This window comes from Parasteatoda tepidariorum, chromosome 2 (genome assembly GCF_982258835.1).
Source record: "Parasteatoda tepidariorum strain Cologne lab strain chromosome 2, Ptep-v5.0, whole genome shotgun sequence".
NCBI lineage: Eukaryota > Metazoa > Arthropoda > Arachnida > Araneae > Theridiidae > Parasteatoda > Parasteatoda tepidariorum.
In genome coordinates, this window is record NC_141756.1 from 20,514,066 (window position 1) to 20,537,103 (window position 23,038).

The 23,038-nt window shown below is 28.1% G+C and overlaps 1 protein-coding gene across 5 annotated transcripts in view; it reads left to right on the forward strand.

The window, feature by feature from the left end:
- The window catches only part of LOC107437411 (calcium-transporting ATPase sarcoplasmic/endoplasmic reticulum type), a 67,601-nt gene that overhangs the window by 4,817 nt on the left and 39,746 nt on the right, over nucleotides 1-23,038 (forward strand). The window contains exon 1 of one of the 5 annotated variants that reach the window (XM_043043150.3): nucleotides 5,884-6,181. The exons of 2 other annotated variants lie outside the window; for them this stretch is intronic. The gene's annotated coding sequence lies outside the window, so the exon portion shown is untranslated. Of the gene's footprint in view, nucleotides 1-5,883; nucleotides 6,182-13,938; nucleotides 14,143-23,038 lie in introns of those variants that run through there. 2 more of the 5 variants (XM_071177225.2, XM_043043149.3) reach the window with 2 other exon arrangements.

Sequence of the window (23,038 nt, forward strand, 5' to 3'; positions counted from 1 at the left end):
CATAAAGATTCAAATATTCAAACCAGGTCTCGAAAAACAGCCCGTCCGCCCGTCCGCCCGTCCTCGACGGTCAAAAATTCTCCGCGGACAACGAATTTCTCGAATCCGACGTCCGCGTGGACAGCCATTTTCCCGTTAATGTTCGTGATACACTTTCAATTTTTGTTATCTTACAAGAGTCTTGTAAGTTACAAGGTAGCAAAATGACCCACAATACAGCAACATACTGCGCATATATTGATGTTTTCTCTGTCTGGGAGTACTGCAGCGGTTGAAAGGGGCTTTGCAGCACTAAACTTACAAAAAAACACAATATGTACTGGTCTTAAACAAGAAGCTTTAAAAGCAATTATGAACATCTACCTAAATGGAAAACCCCTTTCAGATTTCTGTTCAGAAACCTCTGTAAATCATTGGCTTGATTGTGAAACTGGCAAACGTCATATTTGATTCATTTAAAAAACGCAGTACCCTCGGATAGCTTGACATTCCAGATAACTTGACCCTTGTCATTTAAATTATTTCATGAGAGAAATACTAGGTTACTATTAGTAACCTAGTATTTCTTTTATTACTGTATAATGTAATCCTAGTAACGACTAATTCATTGTGCAATTTATATAAATGCTTGTAATAAATAGGAGAAAATTATATTTTTATTTATTTAAAAGCGACGGGTTAGTTTCAACGGAGGACGGGTGCATTGTTGGACAAGCCGTCCTCGGGGACGGGTAAAATTTCTGAGTTTTTTCGAGCCCTGATTCAAGCATTCATTTCCCTCAATTAAATTAAAAAATTTCAATTCGTCTGAGTAATATTCCTAAACTAAACGTATGCAATTTTGTACAAATTGAACTTCAATCCGAAAAATCACCGGAGAGTAATGTTAAAGGATTGCAATAATTGCCAAAATTTGTCCTTCAAAACGCTCTCCATTGAAAAGACATATGCTTTTTGTGTTAGTTGCAGATATGCAGCACAGTGACATAAAGAGTTAAGCTGACTCGAAGTATAAAATAGTTAAGTGATCAAATTTAAAAAATACCATCCTCTTTTAAATTGTTCACGATTCCTAAAATAACTTTCCATTTCCTATGCATCAAATATTGTTCTAACTCATTCCATTATCGCCGACTTTTCTTTCAATTTATCGCTCTTATATTCAATTACAATAAACGAAGGTCTTTCGATTGTGATAATGGAATTGACAATCTCGTCCTGAGTATTTCTTTAACTCGAGCATAAGTATTATTGCTATCTTGACGCGCTCTTGAAGCACTTCCACTTACAGCTGAACATTGTTTTAACTTTCAATCGCAAATCTTATCAAACTGACGTTACGTCTCACGCAAAAAATCCAGAAGATAAAAAAAAAGGTTATTCTATTGTCCGTTTATTGTCTTGCATTTCAAAACAAATGTGCTGGCAAAAGTTTCTAAAAATAAGAATTTTACCCGTTTTTATTTTTATTTTATTGCGAGTAGCTCTCACGTTCCATATCATAGAATAAAAGCAGTATCTTGAAGTGGATAGAACACTTGTCATTTCCGTGTCTTCATGTAACGTTGGAATAGATTTATTTGTTTGTTGTGCAATTCGCGTCCAATTCCTCCTGGATTTTGAAATTTTTTACGACGCGTTGTCAAAACTCTTCTTCCAAACCGGTATGATAGTTTTGAAAAAAAAAAATATATATGTTGAAGAACTTTATAAAAACCTAATTATACAGCGTTAGCACAAATTAAGGTATCCCTTCGAACATAAAAAGGATTTTACTTTCTCCCTGTTGACCTATGGAGAATTATATATTAAATTGATAATTTTGAGCAAGAGATGTATATGCAGAGGAACTTAATAAAAATCTCATTTTATACAGCGTTAGCTCAAATTAAGGTACACCTTCGAACAGAAATAGCATTTTACTTTTTTCATGTTAACCTATGGGGAATTATATGGTAAATTGATCATTTTAAACAAAAGATGCATATGTTGAAGAAATTTATGAAAACCTCATTATACAGAGTTAGCACAAATTAAGATACCCTTTCGGGTATAAAAAGGGTTTTGCTTTCTCCATGTTAATCTATGGAAAATTATATGTCCTTATTTAATCAGTAACTAATTGATTTTTTTGAATAATTTTTATTTCATTTCATTCATTGAAATATGTTCAGTTGAACTTAGTAACTAAATTTTAATGTTGTAAGTAGTTTTAAAACTTTTTCACAATTTAAAATTTTTTAAAATTCAAAAATGCTTACCACTTTGAAATTTAAAGTCCGTTAACTGAGATCAATAGCAAACATTTAAATTTTTAAAGTAAACAAAAAGTAATCCAAAATATTAATTAGTTAATATTTTGGATAAATATTAACTAATTATAATGTATAAATAAGGAAATTCCAGACACATAATTCTCCGTAGGTTAACATGAAGAAAGTGAAATCTTTCTTCTATCTAAAGGAAACCCTTAATTCCTGAAATTAAAACTTTTTTTTTAAACTGTTCCACTTATTATACTAAATTAAACACGGAATTAAAGGAAAATATATCAATTTTTTTCAGTTATATGTAGTAATTTTGTTACATGACAAGCTTTTAGATTGTAATCAAGCTCGTTTTACGCTGTCAATAGTTCTTAGTTCAACATAAATACATTCAAGTTCTTGCAGTGATTTTTGGTATTAGAGATTCATAAACAATGCCTCTGACATAACACCATAAAAAGATATCTCATAGCTTAAGGTCCAGGGATCTTAGTAGCCACATTATTAAGGGGGAATCACTTGTCTCCTCATGCCCTACACACTGTTTAGGAACCTCCAATGCTGAAAATACTACAAGAACTTAAGGCATTCGTCAGCTGAAACCATGGACAAAGTGAAACTACAAAGTGTTTGGAACGGACTTGATTAGAAATTAAATATTTATGAGTAACAAAAGGGTCTCATATCAGATATTTGTAACTAAACAAGTGAGAAAAACGAAAAAATTTGTTTTGCAATATTTGTAATAGTTTCGATAATTTAAATTTTAAAAATTCGTCCATTCATTAGTGCTAATCTTGTAATATAATGTAGCATTATTTGACCTATTGCTTACGACGCTTACCTTGGTCATTCTGGTCCACTTAGAATTCCAGCAGCAAGCAGACAAAGGGTTTTATACCACGAATAAATCAAAATGAAAGCATAATTATATTCTAATATCCTGAACTATATGGAGTATTTCATAAATCTAAAAAGTATATGCTAAATAAAATCATATTATATATCATTATATATTAGAAATATTTTATGTGTTTATTTACTCTAATTGATAAAACTTTTGCATAAGAAAACAAAAAGAAAAGTTGCATTGATGTTAACTCTTTGTAACATACAGTACCCTTCCATATTATTAGGGACACTTAAAATTTCTACAAAATTGTCATTTTTCAAAGTGTCATAACTTTTTCAAAAATGGATCAATTTTTATAAAAATTTCAGGATATCATGTTCAGGTCTTCTACTTTCACCTAAAAATTACTAATTTAATTTATCTCAATTGTTTGTAAAAAATTTGCCCATTTGAACAAAGCAAGTTTTTTTTTTAAAAAAATGTCAAGTCTGACAAGTTGCTACTTTGTGACAAAATTTTTTTAATGAAAATCATTACTTACACATTAAAGTACAAGTCGTTGCCTTTAAAACCCGCTAATGTAAATGATTTTAAGATTTTTTTTGACTGAGATATGAGATGTTGAAACTTTCTTGTCATTTATAATGAAAAGTGAGTTGTGGCAGTATTTTTTGTGAAAATTAGATTTCAATTGAATTGAATGAAATCGATATCAAAATTTTATAATAAATTTGAATTGTTTATTCAAATTATATAATAAATTACATATATAATAAAATTTTTATATTTATACTCGAAAGTATAAATAATTGGTTTTATTTATAAACGTCAAAATTTTCACTATTTAATGTTGTGAATTCGAATTCAAAATCTCATATCTCGGGCAAAAAAAATCGTAAAGTCATTTACTTTAGCGCGTTTTAAAGGTAACGACTTGTACTTTAATGTGTAAATAATGATTTTTATGTAAACAATTTTGTCACAAAGTAGCACCTTGTCTAACATGACATTTTTTTTCAAAAAAAACTTGCTTTGTTCAAATGGGCAAATTTATGCAAACAATTGAGATAAATTAAAATTACTAATTTTTAGGTGCAAGTAGAAGACCTGAACATGATATCCTGAAATTTTTATAAAAATTGATTCATTTTTGAAAAAGTTATGACACTTTGAAAAAGGACAATTTTTTAGAAATTTTAAGTGTCCCTAATAATATGGAAGGGTACTGTACTTTGAAAGAAATTCCGTATAACAACAAAAAAGGGTAGTAAATTCTATGTCTATAGTCTTTCTTTATCCAAGCATTTTATAATATTTAATTACATTATAGTTTTAATGGTTTAATATTGTTCCTTTATTGAAGAAAAAAACAGTATCATTTCAAATATTTAAAATTTAATATATTTCTTAATAAATAATTTTTAGCTATAATACTCCAAATTTTGTCCAATTTAGGCTTTGAGGATTGATGAATGGACAGCAACAATGTGGTGTAACGGAAAATAATAAATATAAAGCTATGAAAAATTCTTATTTTAAATTTTATTGAAAAGTATTTTTAATTTTCAAACTTTATGGCACGTACACATATTGTGTAAAACAAGTAACGATTTATAACCTCTAAACTTGGTATATCATATTTCTTCCAACAATATAAATTAAAATTAATAATTGAAGACAATCCTAAAAAAACACCATTTTTATCGAATTTTTAAAAAAAAAAAAAATCATATTGTTTTCTGTCTTTAAAACATTATAAATTCTTCTTCTTCTTTTTTTTTTAAAAAAAAGACATTTTTTGCAGCACATTGTCTTACAGTATTTGTTTGAAGGTTGCGTAATATGAAACACCTAATTACTACTCGTTCCTTACAGAAAATAACACTATAAAATTCCTTTTCGTAAACTTTAATTATATGCAAAAATAGCCAATTTACCATTATAAATCGGTTACTATTTTGTATTATCAAGTTCTTTTAGTGAGGGTTTCTTTTTTTATTGAAATATACATTTGCTAATTTTAAAACTTATTTTAACTCATTTCCTACAAAAAAAAGAAGAAAAAAAAGAATAAAGTTGTTTTTAATAAAACATTAATAATTTGCAAAAATAACTAGTTAAAATCTTTTGCCATTTTGCATTTCTATATTCTTCTAGTAATTAGTTCTCTTTCTTGTTAGAATATATATTCACTAATTCAAAAACTAATTTTAACACATTTCCAGTAATTAAAAGCATGGTAAATGAGTTCTTTTTGACATGCTTTAATACTTTAGTAATAAGCAAAAGTAATTGTTTTATTCCATTATTCAAATGGTTCATTATAGTTTTAATATTTTTCCTTTAAAAAACTAGTACTATAAGGCATATGCCATTTTGTTTTCCTATATCCTTTCAGTAATTAATTCATTTTTTTAATTGAATATGCGTTTACTAATTTTAAAATTATTTTCAAATATCTCTTACAGAAAATATGATTAAAAAATTCTTTTTAATGTATTTTAATGTAAAAATAATCATTTTACAACTTCAAATCGTTTTGATGTTCTGCCTGCGTTCTTTTAATCAGTGTTTTTTTTTTTTTTTCATTTGAGCAATCATTTTGTTGTACTCTCTCATGTATCAAACTATTTTTTTTTACTAAATAATTGTATGAAATTAGAGCATATATTTAGTTTGTATGAAGCTCTTTCATCTGTCCTTATTATAAGTACCGGCGAGGTGAAATTCTTTGGTAGGAATTGGGTTAACCCTTCTTGGCACAGAGTGAAGGGCTGCTTCCCTTCAAGGTCAGATCCAAATTTGGGATCTCCGGATCACAATGGATTCTCTCGGAGAGTGTTCTATTGCTCATTCAATTTCCTAGCCAAATAAATTCGATGCTAATGATGTACCCCTGGAGATGGAATAAATAGATACGAAAGCATGCCCCTGGAAAAATAAAATAAAAGAACTTAGATATCGCTCTCAAAATACATTCCTGGTTTCTAGAACGGGTAGAAAAACCATTTTGTTTCTGCTGATACGATGCGTATGAAATAAGTATCTTGAAGATCGAATTGTGAGTAACATTGTTATATTATTCATTTGTTACCCTTTATCTAGCACTATATATTTTTTTTATTACCTCATTATGTTTTTTTGATTACCTCATTATCGCAGTTTCTTTGTTTCATTAAAAGAAGTGCATGAATTTTTAACTTTTTTTGTATTGGAAAAAAATAAATGTGTAACAGAATTTCGTAGGGTCAAAATTGTGTGTTTACGTATAAGCCATATCGGAAAAAAAACCATCCAACATAGCAGTAGGAGCTAACAGCATCTGTATCATTTTTCATTTTAATTTCTTTTAATTATAAAAAGCAAAGAAACAAATGGATGGAAATTGCTCAGAATCCTTTTTTAAACATCTCTAGAAACCAATAAGAATAAATAAGCAACGAAAAATTAAAAAAAAGAGGCATAATTGAGAAAATACCCCAAAAAACAAAAATATTTCTTTCTTTTACTTGATTACTGGCTTAACTGCATTAAAATGTATTTTATTTTCCTTAATATCATTGAGAAAATTCAACTTAAATTTAAGCAACATAAAATTTATGTATAAAGACCTAATGGTTGAAACTTTTGCAACATATATATTAGATTAAGCTCAATTTTTACAATAATAATTTATGCTAAACTTAGTTGAGGATAGTACACAAATTTGGATTTATGAAATGCTGCAAATTTACATTACAAATTATTCTACCGGGCCTATAAGTACAGTCTTGCAAAAAATTTGATTATTGCCACACAAAAAAATCATCTGTGAGTCAATAATATAATTAATTTTTATGCATTTGAGAACTTAAAATTTATTTCCAATCAACTGTTAAATTTCAAAAACGTTCTAAAATACCTCAATTGCATTTCTATTAGGTGCTTTTCTTTTTTGCTGTTAAATGTGTCTGAAAACAATTATCGATAGGCGTCGTTTATCTGTTGCAAGAATAATAATATTCGCTTCTTTGTTTTAAATGCACTCAAAAATGTTAAAGCATCATCATCAAGGCTCGGTTCATTCCGAATCGTTGCCATAGTTACTCTCATTTATCCTATTTTAGCAACAGGTTGGAATGTGTATCTAATAATGTCATTATCACTTTCAAAAAAGGCTTTTTCTTCTCCTTCTGACGTTTTGCTTTATTAAATAATGACGTTAAAGAATGATTTCTTTGATGGCAGTATCTATATTGGTTGTATTGGTGTTTTGAAAGCTTATATACTTAGAATACTTTTTCACAAAATTAAGTTTTAATTTTATAGCGTGAAAATAAACGGATAAAGTAATGACTAAGGAATTTAAAAAAAGATTCGAAACGAATAATTTTAGAATCCATCCAACCACATTTTTTAGCTCCATGTTTGACAAAAAGCTTTTGAAGAGAAGCATGTGGATAGGCTCTAGACTTACCTGCTGCTATTTTCAGAATTAACGCTAATAAATCTGGATTTTAAATATTTATTATTTTGATTCTATTACATATATTACAATAAGTGATACAGAAATTTAAAGAAAGAAATTCCAAATCATTTTTTTCAGTTACAAGTATTAAATGTGTGATCCTGTTGTTACACGGCAAAAATCTTATCTTTAATCACGTTTGTTACAAAAGCTTTGTTATTTCTTACTTCCAATGGTTTCTAATGCAACAGAAACTCGTTCTCTAAGTTCTTGTTGAACTCAATGTCAATAGTTCATAAACAATATCTTGGTGATGTGGTTTACAAGCAACTTATTTTTAAATACATGGCCACCAAGATCCCCGGACCTTATACCATATGATTTTTTATGGGATAACTTCAAAAACACATTTCATAAATTATTGCTTCTACAGGCGAGGCAAGAACTTAAAGGATGAATTTTTGAAGAATTAGGAACCAATGCTTCAAAATTCTTTTTTAATAAGTCACGTGTATTTTTTTATTCACTAACATTAATATTTAGAGTATATAGCATTATACTCAAAAAAATCAAATGAAATGAAATAGTGGCCATGTTACAGTAATTTTGCTTCAAAATTTCAAAAACAAGAATTAATTTTATATTTTTCAAGAATATTTCAAGAATTAATTTTATACTTTAAACTAACAGAAGAATTTTTGTAATTATGCAAAAATTCATTTTTTGTGCAATGGCTACATTTTTTTAAAAAAATAAATCGCGTGATAGGGCTAAGAATTCTGGTGTTGCGTATTTTTTAATAAAGAAACTGAAATGAAATAAAAACCTCAACAAATTAAAATTGTATAAAAAATTTGAAATTGTCTGAAAATTTGTAAAGCCATCGGCTTAAATCGGAATTTTTAAAGACTTTAAAACTATGGTAAAAGCCATCTAAAGTTTTACAATTCTGATTTTCATGAAAAATATCTTACAATGTTAGCATAGTTTATTCTTAGATCACTTAATATTAGCGTGAATAAAAAGTTTCTAAAAAAGGAAGGAAGATAATTGAAAAGATACTATCATGTTCTAAAAATCTCATATTGAACATCACATTTTATACTTAAAAGCAAATTTTTGCATGTTAGATTTAATGAAAATAATAAAAGTAGGAAAATGAAAATGATTTAAGTAATCAGTTTGCTCGTTGATTAGGTTATCAGTTTGCATAAGATGCTCATTTGGAACTTTTTTACACGTATTATTTTAATATTTTATTTTTGTGTAAATACTACATATGGAAGCTCTAGCTTGAGTTTTGGAAGTAGTTTGAATCGCAGTTACAAATTGAGAAATTATGTGACAGAAAATACAAATCGAATAATTTTTATATACCTCAATATTAAAGAAAGATAACTTTAGAAAAAAAACTAAAGTAACTGGTTCAACTCGTTTTTTCCGTACCGTGGGTTATTTGAAGGAGATCAAACTTGAGAAGGAAGAGAGCTTCTTTAGAAGATGCGTCCCAGAGATTTCAGATTTTGGCTCCGCTGCCAAATGTGCTGCCGCCTTACCTTAGAAGAAGTTGGGAGCAGGTGGATTATTTTACGTCAAAAGAGAGTACGGAAAGAAATCCAAAAGAAAAACAAATTAAAAATTCTTTTCTCTGTATATTCTACTTTAAAAACTATTTCTTAAGTAAACATATTCCCCACCTCATAAAAAAAACATGCATCTTTTAAAAATAAACTACACCATTAGAAAAACTAGTTATAAATGAATCATAATATTCAAAAGTTTTGAATTTTTTTTCCTTATTCATTTTTCACTCTGAACTTAGTAGTCAAAATAAATAATACAAAATATTATTTTTTTAAATTAGTATTTATCGTTGTATTTATTTGTATTGCGCAAATTATAAATAGATTAAAAAACCTATATCATAAGTATCATAACAATAAATCGCATTGTGGCTTTATATTCAAATCTACAAATCTGGGAATACAAAAAAAAAAAAAAAAAAAAAATCAGAAAAAAGTTAATTAACAAAATAAGAAAAAAATTATTTTGCATCTATGATATATTTAACGTGCACAGCGTGTGTGTGCCTGGTGTTTGATAAATTTATTGTAAAATATTGGAAGTCGCGAAAAAGTGAAAATTTATTTTTAAAATATTTCTTACAGAAATTCGAAAATCAAACTAAGAAAACCCTTAAAAACGTTTGGACAGTTATTTCTTTTCATCGATTATTTCCATAAAATTAAAACAATTGTAAGTCAAAGTTATTCTAAATTAAATTTAAGAAAACTTCCGTTTCCTTTTGTTAGCAAGCACCCTTTTTCAATTGTGCGCCAATAAATTTAAAGACAGCACTTCAAGATCTCTCACTATATCTTCAACCGTTTTCGCAGAAAGATATTTTCAATAGCTACTTAAGAAAATGGGAGCTTAGTACGATAAGAGCAGTTGAAGAACACTTGCCAACACTGATTTAATAAACAACGGGTGAGAAAATTTTAAATTTATTATTTTCTGTTTCGAATTGTTACAACTTTTCAAGACAGATTTAAAAATGACGTTTCTAATTTTTGATGTTTCTAAAATAACTATACTATGTTTTAAAGTGAACAATTTTTAAGTTATTTTGATTAACATTCATACTTCAATTTAATATCAGCATTGTTTGCTATTGGGTTTTTTAAAAAAATAATAATTTCTTAATCTAAATTTCCAAATTTAAAAAATTTTTTTTTTCAATGCATTTATCAGATTCTAAAACATATTTAGTTACTTTTTAAAAACAAAAATATTTATGCCGTTTAATTACAATTTTTTGTAGTCACGTACTCTTATGACTGAGAATTAAAAAAATAACTTTTGACATTTATTTTTTAATTATCAAAAAAAATTTTTTTTTTTAAATGTAGTTTTTTTTATTTTTTGAAAGTAAACTGTGGTTGGAAAGGGACAGTTAAAAAAGTTGTCAAAATGGAGAAAGCAGAATTCGAAATTTAAGCATCATTTGAAGGAAAGAAATGCAGTCAAGCATTGTGTCACGTTTTAATTAATATAAAAACAAATTTTCCCATTTAAAATGCAGTGTAGACCATGACAAATTTCGACATTTATTTCATGACAAATTTTCGTAACTGTTATCAAGTCCGTTTCACACATTTTGTAGTTTGACGCTGTCAATTGTTCTTATTGACGCAAGCGTTTTCTTTAAATTCTACCTGCATTTTTGGTATTTTTGGATCATAAGCATTTATTTTAACACCACAGCAACCACATAAAAAGAAATCACTTGACGTTACGTCTGGGGATCTTGATGGCCATGTGATTAAGGATAAATCACTTGCCGCCATCAAACCCGAAACTCTATTTCTGAACCATTGATGCCAAAAATACTGCAAGAATTTTAAGAATACATTTGTGCAACATTAAGAACTATTGACAGTTCAATGTTATGAAGTGAGGAAAAAGAACTTTATTAACAGTTTGAATATTTTTTTTTTGTGTGTGGATTAATTCGCGTAAAATTTATTGTACTGCGTGTAACAGTTTCGAAAATATAAATATTTAAAACTCAGTCACCTATTTGTGCTTACCCTAAGAAATCAACACTTATAATTTCAATTTTTTTCTTATTTCAATTGTTGTTGTTGTTGTTACTTTACGTCGCACTAGAGCTGCACAATGGGCTATTCTTATTTCAAACTTTTGATGACTTTTTGTCCCAGACTCACATTAAAGTACAATTTATTAATCATCTTTTTTGTAATGCTTTCACCTTGTTGATAATATATTTTAGATCTATTCAGTTTTTGGAGGAAAATCGCAAATAATTCTTCATCGTCTCTGAATGTATAGTGTAAAATTCGAAACCTAACTTATTTTAAAGCAGATTTTGAATGCGAACTTTACGCTAAGATGTAACAAAAATGTAATTTTTTTCTAATTTATGCAGTTAAATATCAGATGAATATTATGACCAGCCCATGCATTCTCATTGGGTAGATAAATCACATGGTATGATTCAGTTTTCACTCAGGAAGATCCAAATTCCTGTGGTTGTCATCATCATGAAATTTAATAGCTTCGTGTAAAATTGTGCCCAGTGAACATGTGCAATTTAAATAACGAATACAAAATTGCAAAACATTATTAATAATTATTTTTTTTGCACTATTACTAAATAATATCTTTGGTGAGAAATATTTTTATAGCAACAAAATAACCAATAGGAATATAAAAAAATCAAGATTATTGATGAGGTAGCTATTGAGTAGTAATTGAGCAAAAATTATAAGGTTTAAATTTTATTCCAGCAAATTTGTGAATTTAAATCTATACCAATACAATAAAAATACTTTCTATTGAATATTTTTTAATTTATATTTTGCAATCCGTTTTTTGTTAAGAAAAAATAATGAGTGCATTATTTTGGGGGGTTGACGAGCGAAGCAAGCAGATGCAGAACCCCTTAGGTATTAAGGTATTAGCATCAAAATAAAAATTTTAATTCGACTCTTTTTATCCATTATTCGTTCCATTCAGTTAAATTTCCTAAAAGAGATGAGAAGATAATCGAACACGCAGTACGAAAAAAAATTATTGGATCGTATAACTAGTTAGTAAAATCTGAGGAATTTTTTTCTTCTTCTTTAAAATTCTTGATGACTTTCCCTGTTGAAGCGAGAAGAAAATTGATTCCTTACATAGGAAGAAGTGAGAAGAGGAAGAAGGCTAGTTTCTGCTTGAATAGGTGCCTTTATGCGATTAAAAATGTTAAAGGTCGCTTCATTTTGAGAACTCCATCAAAAATAATATTGCTTTCTCCCAGCAGCTGGATCATGTGATAGCGTCATAAATGAAAAGCATTACTAACATAAAAGCAATTTTGACCGCATTTCCTTCAAAAACTATGCATATATTATTTATTCTGCTAAAAATATATTATTTAGAACTTAGTTTCCATTGTTTGAATTTATCACATTAGAAGTTCGCATCTAAAACAATGCATATGTTATTTATTCTAATTACAATACATAGTTGAAAACATTACTAACATAAAAAATTTTCGACCACATATCCATTCAAAAACTATGCATACATTATTTATTCTTTGAAAAACATATTTTAAACTTAGTTACATTATTTGAATTAATCATATTAAAATTTCCCATCTAAAACTATGCATATGTTATTTATTCTTTTTACAATGAATAATTGAAAACTTTAGTCCTATAAAAACAATATTGACTGCCTTTCCCTCCGAAAACTATGCCCATATTATTTATTCTACATTAAACTTAGCTACCGTGTTAGAGTTTTTTGCCTTAAAAATTCATATCTAAAACTTTGCATTTGTTATTCATTCGAATTACAATGCATAATTGAAAACATTACTAACAAAAAAAAACAATTATGACCGCATATCTCCCCAAAAATTATGCATATATTATTTATTCTACATAAAACATATTATTTAAAATTCAGTTACATTGTTTGAATTTATCGCATTAAAAATTCACACCTTAAACTATGCATATGTTATTTATTTTACTTACAATGAATACTTGAATACATTACTTCCATAAAAAAATTGACCACATTTCCCTCCAGCAACTATGCATACATTATTTATTCTATATTAAACATATATTTAAAACTTAGTTACCGTGTTTGCATTTTTCACGCTAAAAATTCCCATCTAAAACTATTTATTCTACTTACAATGTGTATTTCATAACTTAATAACTGTGTTTGAATTTATCGCATTAAAAATTTAACCCAATATGTAACAGGCATATGTTATTATTTTTTGCATAAAATATGTGTTTTATAATTTAGTCATTGCGTTAAAATTCCTCTCTAAAAATTCACTGTAAAAAATTCTGGATCAAATTTCGGTAAAAAGTACCGGCAGTCAAGGTGCAAGGTGCATTGATTTCCGTGGGTATTTACTTAATAAAATGAATAATTTAGAGTGCTTTGAAGCACTAATTTGAAATTTACTCACATTTCTAATTCATTAGTACAGCTTGTAACTCATTCACTCGAAACTTATATTTTCAATTTCAAATTTCAAATAAATTCTTATACTTTCTAAATTTCAATTTAAATTTGGTAATTATACATTTTTCTGAAATATTAAATCACTTCTTACACTTTCTAATTAAAATTTCAACGAGACGCTAAAAACTGAAAAAGAAAGGATTCATTCGATTGGCTTCAGTAGAATAATTTCAGAGCGAATCTTATCGCCAAGTTTATCAATTAGTATTTCAAGAAATGAAATTTTCGCGTAGATAGAGGTGTGTGTTTTTTTCTTTTTCTTTTTTGCGTTCATTCTTTATAGAACATGGTTTTGACGTCAAACGATTGTTGACAATCCCACTCGAAGAGCAAAGTGCGTTAAGAAGTAAGAGAACTATTTAACATTGTCACAGAGAGCGATAAAGACGTTCGATTGATAAGAATGCTTTTGTGTCGAATTATTTACTGCCACAAATTGATATCATTGAAAGTCTGGCGGCAGCTGATAATTCTCCCTTTTAGAACAATCATTCATTCATTTGGCGTAAAGAGTAAGTCTTAAATATGCAATAAATTAATTTTAAGTATATTTGTTATATGGCATTTTAAATACCTTTTTATCGGATTTTTTTTTGACGGACAGTCTTTTTAAATACCTATATAAACTAATTAATTGTTGTGATAGACATATTTCATTTGTTTCTTAAATGTATGCATTTGAATCAATATTTAAGCTCTCGTGTTGCTATTATCGTTTCGCACTTTATATAACGCTACAATTTAAATAGCACGTTATATAACACGGCGGACACTACGGTATGATTTAGAAACGACGGTCTTACGACAGTGGTCATCGATGTATACTTTAGATGTTATCTGTCATCGATGTTATCTGTCTTACCATGGTGGACACCGGTTTATACATTAGAAATGATATTTTTACGACAACTGTTTACTTTAGTATTCACAATCTTATCATGATGAATACCGGTGTATATTTTTAAAAGGATAGTCTTACGACAGCCATCACCGGTATATATTTTAGACCTAACAGTCTTATCACGGTGGGAACGATTGAATACTTTAGAAATGATACTTACCATGGTGAACACCATCGTATACTTTAGAAATGAGAATCTTACCATGGTGGATTCCTGCTATATTTTAGAAATGATACTTACCATGGTGGACACCATCGTATACTTTAGAAATGAGAGTCTTATCATGGTATACACCGTCGTATACTTTAGAAATGAGAGTCTTACCATGTTGGACATCGTGCTATACTTTAGAAATGACTGTCTTACCATGGTGGACACCGTCGTATACTTTAGAAATTAGAGTCTTATCATGGTGGACACCATGCTATACTTTAGATATGACAATCTTACTGTGGTGGACACCATCACATACTTTAGAAATGCCAGTCTTACTGTGGTGGACACCGGATGGTATACTTTAGAAATGATAGTTCAACCACGTCGAACGCCGGTTTATGTTTTAATTTCTTATAGCCATTTAACGCTTCGTCTTTTCATGTTCTTTACTATACTGTTCCTAATGCGCATAAATTATTGATTCATACTCATTTGTTACATCAAATATGCGCGTGTGTTAAGATCAATTTTATTTTACTTACTTTTACATTTTGTTTTTACCTTGATTTTGTTTTAATTGTTGTATTTAACAAACGTTATTCAGACAGATAAAAATATTTGTCTGTGTAGGCTAAATATAACTAATTTAATCATATTACTTGATGTTATTGGTTATTGCAATTACATAAATTTTCAGGCTTGTGTGCTCAAAATAGGCTTATAAACCTTCTATTACTTGATGTTCAACTTTTTAATTTGTATATAATAGTTGTTGTAACAGAAAAATGAGTTTAGTAAATCCAAATTTTATGCATCGTGCACTAAGCATATTGTAACTTGTTGTGTTTTTTATAAGTTATATACAATAACTATTTATGTATCCTTAACTAAAAATACCTTCATACAAATATTATTATGTCGAATCAAAATGCCTTTATCTTTTATTCATACAGCATTTCTGATTTTTCTTTACACAACAGCTTTATCTGACAAGGCTTTCAATACGTTTCATGTAATAATAGCGATATATATATATATATATATATATATATATATATATATATATATATATATATATATATATATATATATATATATATATATATATATATATATATATATATATATATATATATAGATAGATATATATAGATAGATATATATACTCAACTAAGACAGTATTATAAGCAGACATAATAAAAATAAGTGAGATTTAGTGTCATTCCTTATCGTTTATTGCTAATAGGAAAACTTTTAAATTATCAGATAAATAGTACTTTTATCGTGTAATTAACTTCAACTTATCTAATACTGTACTTATTTACTCCTTTTATTATTCTTTTGGTAAAATTTATTTCACACTTAGAATATTTCTTAATAGGTTCCTCTTTTAAATTCTATAAGAAACTTATGGCTTTAAAAATTGATTATAACAAGTAAAAGAATACTGGAATTTAAAAAAATATATAAGCATATAATTTTGCAATGAAACTATACAAATTCAATCGAAAATATAATATTTCTCGAACTAAGGCCGTCAGTTTTTGCAATGCTTGCAATTCGAAATTGTTCCGTTATATAAAATCGGAATTTTAAATTGTTGTTGCGTATTCATGATTGCTTACTAAATTTCAATTATAACTTATTTTGAGCATATTCTTAATCGCTTTCTGAATTTTAAATTTTAATTACAACTTACTTTGGCCAAATGATTCAAATATTGCCTTAATTTTAGAATCATTTAAAAAAAATATATTTGAACTTGGTTCAAAATAATGGGAGATACATCAAAATACTTCTTGGCTTACAAGAAGAAGGTTAATTTTAACTTGTTTTTAATGGACGTGAGAGGAAAATTTTCTGTAATTTAGTGTAATGTCGAAACATAAAAAGTAAATTTTATGATTAGAGTTTGTGATAAAAATTGTTTTTAAATTCGCTTAGCTTTATCCATTGCAGTAAATTATTTATTATAGCTTAAGTGCAAAAGAAGGAAAAAAAATCTGTAAATTGAGATTTTTACAACTGTTTTTTTTTACTTTAATTTTAAATTTTTGTTTTTGAAACAAAATGAGACAGTTTAGGATTTCAAATTATCTTGCAACAATACATTGTATAGCTCATTTTAACGCGTTTTATATAGAAAATAGTAAAACAGAGTATTCCAGTAAATTAATAACAAGATTACTTTAATATTCTTATAAGAACCATATTCTGAATGAAGTTAATCGTGAATGAGCATCCTTCCTTTGCACGCACTATCGAAACGAACTAAGAAAAATGAACTGATTTTAGATTTAAAAGCTGACCAAATAAAATCACCGGTATTTCTGTGATGTCAAATGAATATACGTCACTGCGGCTGCATTGTTTATCTGCCAGTAAAATCATAATTTCTCATAGCTAACCTCAAAACCCGTTACAAAAGATTCGAGGAGTTATTTAATTCGAGGAAAACCGACCTCTTCATTGAGGTGAGCTAGAAATGATAGATGTGACAGTGAACTATTAATTCACGGCTGAGAAAGAAAAGAAAAAAAAGAGGGAAAAGATGCATTTTTTTTTTTTTGCCTGTTTTCAAAATGCCTGTTACAAGGATGAAAACAAAAGAAAAACGTGATCAACAAGATGATTTATTTATAAGATTTTTTTGCCGTTTCATTTTACGTAATGTTTTCATTCTTATCAAATTTGGCACTTTTGCTCGGTAATTTGTTTTTGTTTTGATATTTAGTTGAAATATTGTTGATTCAGAAATCTTGTGAGAGAGATTAAATGATAAATTGAAGTTCAGCTTTTATAACGTTTAAGTAAAGCTATTTTTTAATTACTGTAAAGTATATAAAATATGTATGAGGCTATTTCAATGCATGAAAGCTACTTAACTTCATATTCATCACACATTCCTACATTCATACTACATTTATTTTAAAGTAAGTAAAGTTCTATAAATTTAGATTCGAATAACATAAAATTAATGATATAGTCAAACTAAAGTTTGAAAGTAACTTTATACCTTAATTTGAAAAATGGAAATGAAATTTTTCAAGAGAATTTGAAATACAAAAGTGTTAACTTTTTAGGTTTTGTTTTATTATTTAAAATAAATAAAAAAACATCATTTTTTTTTAACTGAAGGAAAAACTATTCGTTTACCTCAATTAAATATGGCTAAATTGCATTATTTTGCCTACAAGTGATGCTGAAATTTCAAAAGCTCTTATTCATCGTTGAACTTTCATATTTATGTAGATATATATTTTTCACTATTTGTCTATGTCTTGTCACTTGGTGATTACTCATATTATAAAACTAAAACGGATGCACAAATTTTGCCAATAATCTATTTTGTGTTATTTATGCTTCTTTATTACTTAAACAACAGTTATTTTTGTATTAAGAATCGCTATGTTTTGCAACTGAAATTCTTTTATTTTTTTTAAATTAAGAAACATTGAGGAAATTTACGAGTATACGTTTTTGTTTATCATCACGCAATTCTTAAAAAAACGCATGTAGTAATCATTATAATTATCTTTTTTCATTACTTATTTTAAAGAAGTAGAATTAATTCAGAATCAACCAGTGTTAGTGCAAAGAAGAAAAAAAAGACTTATTTCCTACTTTGCATTCGATTTTATCCTCGTCTTTTCACATAAAATGATATAAACAATGGACAACAGCGTGTTCTTTTTTTTTTTCTTGTTTAAGAAAGCGATACCTTTTTATTTTTCCTGGTGACACAAGTGCTTTTGCAAATTCCAACCGGATGTGCATCACAGTGACGTCAGAGCTCCGGAGCTCTCTCTTTCTCTATCGAAGACCGGGATATAGTTTATGTTTCTCTACAAGGATTAAGCATTTTGGAATGCCAACATTTGGCTATTGAGCTCCCGGAAATAATTCCAAAAATATGTAAACATAGAAATTTCGTAATTTGGCCAAGCGATTATGTCCATTATTACAATCGTAAATTCGATTAAAGAACAAAAATATTACACATGCACAATAAATATTCTAAAATGCACATCCTGCGCTCAAGAAAACTTATTTTTAAAAAAATTATTTTTATTTGTATTTGTTATAAAATAATTTTTTTAATTTTTCTATTTTCTCTATAACTCAGAAATAAGAGAACGTATGAGTGAAATTAGAATTTTTACTTAAATAATTTTGTAGATATATATTTTTAAATACATATTAACTTAACTTGTTTAGTACTGTTAAATTTTAAATTTTTTTATTATGAACTTTAGTTTCTCTTCCTTATTATTATTCTTAAACTTTAAAATATTAAATGTAATCAGGAAAATTATACATAAACTAAAGATTAAATTAGTAATGTTTTTTTTTTATCCCTAACTCCAAAATGTTAAATAAAAACTGGAAATTTAAAATTTTATGCAAACTTGATATGGAAGACTTGAAATGATAAGCCCGGCTTCTGCCAAGGGGGAAACTTATACATCAAACTATTCCTGAGCGTTGTTTTCCAGTAGGTACTTTACAAGTTTCCGGTCTTTTCATTTGAGGACAGTTAAATATACAGAAATATTTTACCCTCTGCAGAAAAATTTCGCAGTTTGCACCAAAACACATTTATAGGATGGTCCCCATGAAAATTTGAGCATGCGTACTTCATTGTGTCAAAACATGCATTGAAAAAGATTCGCAAGAGTAACTGGTATAAATCGATGATTTGATATTTACAAATGTAGTGCAGACACTAATAAAAAATAATAAAATAACAGAATAAAAACATGTATTTTAAAAGGTATAAGCTGATTACTGAACAAAATAAATAAATTAGCAATAACTGGATCTGATTCAAAATTAACTTTGCATGTTTTATCCCGGCTTTCTTTTCTTTAAGGTTAAACCAACGATGAAATGGTATAAATTCATAAACTGGTGTGACAGTTTTGGTCGTAATCTTCGGTTTGAGTCCAGTTAGTTTACTCACAGGCAATATAATTGCATGAACACGAACATTTCTCGGGAAAAACTGAATAAACTTTCAATCAATTCTTGTTCCTTTCGACGATTTGACATTTAGACGACACATTCTTTTCTGAGAACCATAAAAATTGCTCTACCAGAAGTCACGTCTTCATTTTTATGAATTTGATGCACGATTTCGTGTGTTGATGAGAACTACCGATGAACTTCAATGTTCTTTTATCCCCTTCTTCATAAAAATAATATGTGTACCTGCTTTTTTTTTAATTGTGATTAGATATTCTTGCAGAGACATATAAGGGTAAAGTAAATTGAGTGTTTTGCTGGGTAAAAATTTTCGTTCTCCTAGTAATTCATAAAATTAACCACGTCCGATTATCCGATATCGTTTGCTTGATGCTTTTGAATAAAAATATTAAATTTGCTTAGTATATTTTGTTAAATATTAAATATTTATTCATTCCCAAACTGTAAAACAACGTGCAAAACTGTAAACAAACTTATGGTCAAACGCGGTAAGTAAACATTTAAGATATTTAACTGCTTGAAAAATAGCAACAAAATATTTGTTTAGAAAAACCTTTGAGCAAGTTAGCAAAACGTGTGTGTAACGTGCGCAGACTAAGTATTCTGTTAAATTCGCCCTCGTATTCATTTATAGAAGTTTTAGCAAAAAAAAAATTTTTTTCCAATGCCCTCCTGAGTTGACATTTCGTCAATTCAGGCATTTTAAGGCAAATTTGTTGGCCACTCTCTCAGGGGCACCATATTAGTTGAGCAAACTGTGCTCCCACAGTAAGGTCTAATAGCACAGAGAATGAAAGAACATACATGCCTGTCCGGGATTCGAACCAGAACCTTTCTACCAGTTCCCTGACCCCTAAACAGGACTGTCGGCAAAATAAAGCAAAAGAAAAAGTACGCAAGTTAATGTTCGCGAATTGATGTTTAAGCTGGGAAAAAATTTTGTCGAAATCTCACGAATCACTAGTAAGGGAAGTGGGATAAGGAACATCGAAACTTGTTTTATTGCCAATAAAAACAGAGAGGAGTTAAAAGATGATCTTTAGAAAAGCCTTTAAGTTTCATCAAGAAATCAATCTGATCTTGATGTTTTCATCCGGTTTCTGACACTAGTCTTCTGACAATCCGCGATACTCAGGGGACAGAGAACATGCCTCTGAATTTGGCGACCCAGGATCGAATCCCAGTGGTGGCTTGTCGATTCGAATTCTGCTCCAGGCTCGCTCAAACACAGAGATGACGTAAAATATGCCCATTGGTAGATGGATAAAGGGTTAAAATCAATTTGACAAAGAGCTAACCTCGGGGGTTTTCGTAGTTTTCTTTTCCATGTATCTCAAATAAGAGTTAGTTCCCTCCAAAAGTCTTTCACGAAGCTAGCTTCTCTCAATGCTTGATCAAGGTATTCCGTTGTCTTCTGAATAGTGTTCAAAAGTGCAAGGTTACGGCGTTGAATATTAATAGTCGCAAAAACAAAAATATGTCAGTTCTATACCACTGGTTATAAAGTTAAATAAAAATTATCTATCAGCTTTGTTTATTTTATGTTTAAATATCAATTTGGGACTTCTGAAATGCATACTATTTTACTTCATTTCTAAAAAAGATTCTAAAAATATATATTAGAGGCCGCCTACGGAACGACATATGCATTTTCGAAATCTTTTCCTGTAATAAAATATAACATTATCATTATTGCTAATTATTATTTTAGAGAAAAAAAACTTAATCAAAATCTCATGAATAACTAGCTAGTGGAATTAATGCAAGAATAAAAATGCTAAAACCAGTTTGATTGCTTGGGGAAACTGAAAGGAGGTGAGAGCTCTCAATAACAGCAACAAAACAAAGTTTGTTTTTGACAAAAATTTAAAAATTATTTATTAAGGATGTTGATTAAGTGCCTTTTACAAAAATATTCATAAGCAATGAAGCAAACATTTTGAGTAAATTAACTTACAATTGTTTTTATTTCCAAATAATTTTTTTCTTTTGCAGAAAAAATTATAATACTGTTTACAGAACAAAAAGAACATTTGAAATAATATCATAAAATGAAACAAGGTATTGTAATTGTAAAAAAGCGAAACTGACAAAAAAATTTTAATGAGATTTACGTCGTAAAAATAAACAAATAAATAAAAAAGTTAGATGACATATATCACGTTTATATCTGTGGATGTTTCCTAAAAAAGAATAGAATGTCTTAAGTATTGTTCGACTGTCGCCCGTCTCTCAGTTTTAGCACTGAAAATTTACAATGACTCTATTCTGAGTAAAATTTATTTTCTAAAAACAAACGCGTTTGATTTTTATTATATAGCCCTGCACTAAATCAACTTTAGAATAAGGTTTTTATTTACAACAGGAGAATCGGTATAAAAAAAAAAGCGGCATCTGTCAAAAGCTGTCTTGGCGACATTTAAAAAAAGCCATTTGGCGATATTTAAACTCAATCAAACTTATTGCAACCTTTCAGATCTACCTGTTAAAGAGCATAAATCCCAGGCATCTTCAGTTGAAAGATAAGAAAGAGTGAAAATGTTTTTTTCCCCTTCTGTTTCAGCACTAAAAATTAAACGCGTGTCGATGAAGCATCTTTAACATCGTTATAAGCTTTATTTAAAATTATGACTTTCTGTTTTTGTTAAAAGAATGCCTGGCATTAATTAAGTGTGCTACAATACTCAGCACTATGTTATCTCTATGGCAACAGAGATAACATCCCCATGCTTAAAAAAGTTTTAACAGCCATTTTTGTCCTATTAGAAAGAATAAAAGTTGCATCTTAAAATGTCCAGAACGGAGAAACTTGTAATAAATATATTTCGACATATTTTTAAGATACAGTGCATGCATCTTTTTTTTTCTTGCAAAATTTTAAAAGAAAATTATTTTAAAAACGTATTGTTAACAAATGAGATAGATTATCTTAATTTCTCATTTTTCAGTCTAGGATATTTCGAATAAAAATGCTTATAGAGAGTTTTGTTCTACAAATAAAATTTTCATTATTATTAATCGCTTAAAATTTAGTTCGAACATATTTTCTTTCATTTCAAATGTCGTTTCTTATTTTATTACATAAATTTTATTTTCATTTCAAATTTTATTTTTATTAATATTAAGGACTTTTTTATTTATTGTTTTCAGTATAATTATGATTTAATTTTATTAAACCTTTCATTTTGTCAGTAATTTAAGTTTTTCACAAATAAATAAAGACGTTTGGGATTCATCTTCCTTTGAAAAAAAAATGCTATTTATCTTTTTATCATTCATTTCACATTTTCATTCAGAATCCTTAATTCAAGAACCATTTCAGATTTTTTTCTCTCGAATAATTACCAATTTTCGTAACATTTTC